This window comes from Mixophyes fleayi, chromosome 1 (assembly GCF_038048845.1).
Source record: "Mixophyes fleayi isolate aMixFle1 chromosome 1, aMixFle1.hap1, whole genome shotgun sequence".
NCBI lineage: Eukaryota > Metazoa > Chordata > Amphibia > Anura > Limnodynastidae > Mixophyes > Mixophyes fleayi.
This window is the reverse complement of record NC_134402.1, coordinates 28,331,578-28,337,413: the sequence shown is the minus strand read 5'-3', so window position 1 is coordinate 28,337,413 and position 5,836 is coordinate 28,331,578. Positions and strand designations below refer to the sequence as shown.

Genomic DNA, 5,836 nt, shown 5'->3' with positions numbered 1-5,836 from the left:
ACTCATGGTGGCAGAAAAGGTGTATTCATTGCTAAGTGACTAAGGTGACGCCAGTCATGGCCAGCTGTTCAGATTGTTGTATCTGGGACAGGCTGAGCGTTCGTGACAGTACCTAATTCTAAAAGATATAAAGACTGCTGAAAAGCAATGTTGTAGTAAATTATGTAGGAGGGAATGTAAAATATACAAACTTCTTTGTATTTGGACACCTCCTTCTATAACCTCCTATATAAAGCATTAGACTTGTTCACCATAATAATTGACAAGGGAATTGGGTTCATGTCGATGGAACAGTTTTGCTCAATATAACTCAACAATTCACCTTCAAACTGATTTATTTGGCCATAGCTAATTGGAGATAGAAATTTGGCTGAAATAATTGATAAACAACTACAGTCCTCCAAATTGACAAAAATTCAGTCTAATTTTCATTCATCTTCATTGATTTGGTCAGCTGTATCCATATTGGTCCATCCTCTATCCAAGTTGAGTGTTTGATATGGCCATCATGGTTACTGATGCCATACAAGTAAGCCAGGAAAGACTTCAAGTAGACTCTGGAACAAGAAAAGATAGGTGGGAGAACATGACTGAGCTAGGAACAAGTGGGTGAAGGTTAATTGGTAAATGTATAATTTGGGTTTAAGTAAAAGGGATTGGTTAAGGTAACTAGGGGGCAGCTTAGGTTTACGTAGTAGTTGGATCAAGTATAATGGAATGGGAGGAATTTGACCCAAAGCATAAAATCTGAGGGACTTAAATAGGGTTATTCGTTAATAACATTTCTGTCTGTTTGAATTAGGCATCAGGACTAGTTTATAATGGATCAGTGAGGAACCGTTGGAGACTTCAGAAGACCATACAGATTGGGCAAAAGGCAGAGACAAGTTAGAGATGAGATTTAATACAGGCATAGTGAACTCCATCCAATATTACATTTAATGTTTTGGGTGGAATTCTATAATGCCTAATTTAGCCATTTTTACTGCACAGCAGAGATAGCTAAAATGTATATAGTCTTTTTACATTCACCCAGAATTGTAACCCCAGCCATAAATATGAAAGTTACTGTACTTCAACCATTTTGATTGGAAAGTCTTCATTAACAGACCATGGGGTCTATGCATCAATAACTTGCGGTACAGCTAAATATGCATCGTTGCACATCGCAGTGATGCATATTTAGGTACCGCTGAGATGCACCATGCAGTGGCTACTCTGGGAGCCCCTGTGAATTGACATCTCTCCTGCGGTCCTGTTGTCCTGCTTACTGACAGCTTAGCGCTGCCGGTGACAGGAGGTAGTGCTGTGCACATGCGCACAGCACTAACACTGTACTGGATTCTGTGAATCCAGAGAGGCTTCAGCAGAATCCCATTGGAGATGACAGTTAACGCCATCCTGAGATAGCAATACCTGTCAGTGCAGTGCGAAGCTCATCAAAGCTACATGCATTGCAGAACATCGCAGTCCCCATAGTAATCTATGTGGACTGCGATGCTGAACTGTATTTGCCTAAACGGAGGAAATTTCTGTAAAATATCCACCGTTAGGCAGTTAATGCATTCACTTTTCAGAATTGGCATCACACTATATTTGCAATCCAAAATAATTACACAAATTATGCTTACATCTCCAGTATAACAGGTTGGTGTTGTTGGTGTTTCTGATGAGTTCAGGTGATTCCAAATATGAGGTTTGGCTCCAGGACATGAGCAATTGCCGGGGATCTTGGTCCTGTCTTAGTATGAGATGAATATTTATATTACGATCATGCAATGTCTGGTCTAAGAGACCTGAGTCATTGAAGAGGGCTTTAGACATCTTTAAACCATGTTTAAGCATCCAGCTATTGATGTTGTATTTAAGTCATCCCCTAAAGTCATCACCTCCTGGATGGTTTCTTTAATTATCCAGCACAGAGAATCTAGTAGTAAAGTTTTCAGAAAAATAAGTTTACAATATTAGAGGGAGATCTTCTGCTACAACACTCCCTGGTTTCCTGCACCTCTCATGGTTGTGCTTGTAGTCCTATTGTATAATAACTATCTGGTATTATAGGAAAGGTAAGAATGGTGTACTAGGGATACCCTTATAAAGGTCAGATCAGTTTGATCTACTTAATATCCCAGGGAATACCAAAGTGAAAAATTAATAAAATGAAACTTGTAAACAGGAGAACTTTTGCTTGTCACAACCAAAGGAAGGTGCAGAGCCTCTGAAATATTGTACACTTCGGCTATTTTGAAATAAAACTATTCCTATGAAAGAAGTTGTCGCTGTTTCTCGGTTCTTTTTGTAAAATGGATAACATTGGCCAAAACTCGTTATGTTTTATTGTGCAGAATGATTTTTTGATTATATTAAAGAATGCCTAAATTGCGCTCTCTGCTAGCATGCCATGGTAGGTACGAAGCCAAATATTGCACATCATTAGTTAAGTCACTTCCAAATAAACGTTATGGTAAGTGGTGCTACTAAGGAACGGATTTATGTTATAACAAAAACAAATGCGATAGAAGAATTTATTTCACAAACATATGTATTTCTTATTAGACAATACATGTTTTCCTAACTACAAAGGCAATTGTGTAACATTTAAAGGACCAATGAACATAAAACATAGTATAGGAAAGCCCAGGGAGTAACATTCACAAATAGATGTCAATATTTTTAGGTACTTGTTATAATAAAATAGATTTCAAGGGCTAGATTTACTAAGCTGCGGGTTTGAAGAAGTGGGGATGCTGCCTATAGCAACCAATCATATTCTAGCTTTTATTTATTTAGTACCTTCTACAAAATGATAGCTAGAATCTGATTGGTTGCTATAGGCAACATCCCCACTTTTTCAAACCCGCAGCTTAGTAAATCTAGCCCCAAGTCTACTGTGTAAACTGGTTAAATTAACAAATACCTTCACAGCACTGTCAACTTTCAAGTATACTCCGGGATTGTCACAATTTCTCCCAGACCAAAGGAAAGACACACAGCAAAATAACTGTGTAACTTCAGTGAACTGAAGTACTCTTTACTATCAGAATTGGCGCCACCACTCGGCAAATGTAGGCGATTGCCTAGGGCGTCAGTGTGTAGGAGGAGCCTAAAACATTGAATAAGTGACATAACGTTACTCCTTCTGTGCAGGCGCGGGCTGGGAAGAGGCGTGACCGGGGGGCACACAGGCGGCCGCATCATATTACAGGGGATGCGGCCGTGTCATTGATGATGCGGCCGCCTGTGCGCTGACGCGGCCGCATCTGATGACATTGGATGCGGCCGCGGGGGGAGAAACTGTTTTTTTGCATCCGGGGGGCTTTGTCACTATATATATATATAGTGACAAAGTCACTGGTTTATTGCTAAATCACACAGATATTTGTCCCAGGTCTCTTGCCTTGAATACGCTAACAGCAGGGAGATTGTTTAGCTCTGTTGGGAAAAGCTTGTTTCACAGTATGTTTCACAGCAGACTAATTAAGAATTGCACCTGTGTGGGGTTGGTAAAAGGTTGCAGCCCTGATCACTCTGTCTGTCAGACCTGGTGAGGAGGCTGGAAACCTTCTGAGAGAGCCTGCTAAGGGTGAGCAAATAACCTTTGTATGGCATTTAAGTCTGGGACACAAGGTCTCAGACTTGAGAGAGGGCCTCTATCTAAGGAATGTTTAGTTAGTGACGGACACGCAAGGCTTTTTGTTTTTGTTTTGTTTATTTGCACATGTTCAATAAAACTGACTGAGGTCAGTTGTACAAGAGATCCTGCACTTTTGTGATTTTTTTTGCTGCTGTTCAAAGCTATCTACCCCAGATGATGGTACCTATTCCCCTGATTATGTCACTAATATATATATATATATATATATATATATATATATATATATATATATATATATATATATATATATATATATATATTGTAGCAAAGAGGCCTATTTGCTGCAGCTCTCCTGCATAGGGACAGGTGAGGTCCCAGAAATCTGCAAGGGACAGCTGCATACAGAGTTATTTCCCACACAGTGTTTCCCATAGCGCACAAACACACAGGTGCACCATATGAGTGTTATTGATTTGTAGTCTGTGATTGGTTTGCAGTGTTTGGGTGGGGGTTAAAAGACTGTGTTGTTCATTTTATGTTTGTGACTAATGGTGAACTGGTTGGCCAGTTACAAGATAGTATGTTCAGTTCGCATTAAGGAGGTGTAAGCAAAGGATATTGCTTGCTGGTGTCATCCTGACAAGAAGTGTTACCATTTGTTGTGATGCAAACAAGAAATGTACATTTGGTTTACAGCAAGAAGTTGTCGGTGTACTGATGTCTGCAGGGTGCCCGTGTCATAATTAGGGTGCTCTTGTTACAAGTGGGATCGCCAAGGACTGCCAACGTACAGCTGTCCACCCAACCTCCAAAAGCAAGGGTGGTGAGTGGAAGGTATTGAATGCCACTATCACACACAGGGCTGCCAAGAGGAATTCAGGGCCCCGGTACAACAAATTCATGGGGCCCCCCTCATAGCTGAGCATGGTAACATTTTTCAGAGTTGTGGTCATGCATTTGGGGGCGTGGCAAATTCGCCATTGGGGCGTGGCTAACACATCAAAATCACTCGGCTCTCAATTCACACGAGCGTCACATATGTCCAAGCACTCCTGGCTTTCAGGACATCTAGCACCAAAGTGTAGTATAGAAAAAATGCAGTGTGTACACAAAGAGTTCAGTCTTGGCCTCCACCTTACATTGGGGACAACACTCACCAAAAATTGACATTGTCCCTACTAGAATCACAACATTTCACATACTGTCCTGCTCTCTCCTACCTGTTCTTCTCACTTTCACCACCTGTTGCTGCATGTTTCTTTAGTTGCGGCTTGTCTGGATCCTGGAATGCTGGGGGGCCCTATTTGGAAAAAAATAGCTACATTTAGATAATTCCAAACAACCCTGGTGTTAAATCAATACCATCCACGATTAATAATTAGGCCTTCCTCCAGCTCCAATATTACAATAATGTGCCCCTTCATCATCGCCATGCCTTATGATCACACTGCGCCCTCCATGCTGCTTTTTCCCCCTTCATCTGGCTCCCCTTCATCACACTATACTATGCTGCTCCCCCCCTTTTTCAATCCCACTGTGCCATGCCTCCCCCCCCTTTTTAACCCCACTGTGCCATGCTGCCCACCATTTTTTAACCCCACTGTGCCATGCTGACCCGTTTTTTAACCCCACTGTGCCATGCTGCCCCGTTTTTTAACCCCTCTGTGCCCCCCTCGTTTTTTAACCCCTGTCATGCTGCCCCCTCCCTCATTTTTTAACTTCTCTGTCATGCTGCCCCCCCTCGTGTTTTTAACCCCTCTATGCCCCTTCTCGTTTTTTAACCCCTGTCATGCTGCCTCCCCGTTTTTTAACTCCTCCGTGCCCCCCCTCGTTTTCCTCCCTGCACTTGCCTTTTCTCCTTTCTTTGTCTTCTCTGCTGCTCTGTGCTCCATTGCTCCAGACTGACTGAATGCTGGGCATGACATGATGACATCACACCCGGCATTCAGACAGTCTAAATGGAGCACAGAGTAGCAGAGAGGAGGGATGCCGGCTCCGCGATCAGGTGAGTATGTTTTGGGTTTTTTTTAAACTAGCCTGCTCCCCCCACCAACAACCAAGTCCCCCCCTCCCCCCTGCAAAAAAAAAGAAAAAAAGAAAGAAAGAAGAAAAACGTTTTTCTTTTTTTAAAAAAAAGCAGCAGCGCAAGGGCCCGGGCCAGGCCCCCTGACATGCCCGGGCCCGGGTAATTAGTACCCGCTCCCCCCCCTCCCTCTCGGCGGCCCTGGTCACACACCAAAC

The 5,836-nt window shown here is 42.5% G+C and overlaps 1 long non-coding RNA gene across 1 annotated transcript; it reads right to left on the bottom strand.

Moving 5' to 3' along the window:
• Positions 1–317: 317 nt before the first annotated feature.
• LOC142104115 (uncharacterized) lies at positions 318–1,851 on the bottom strand. The gene is made up of 2 exons (XR_012679515.1): positions 1,632–1,851; positions 318–557 (listed from the first exon to the last, which is right to left on the bottom strand). It is a non-coding gene; the product is annotated as an uncharacterized LOC142104115 (long non-coding RNA).
• Between the last annotated feature and the right edge of the window lie 3,985 nt (positions 1,852–5,836).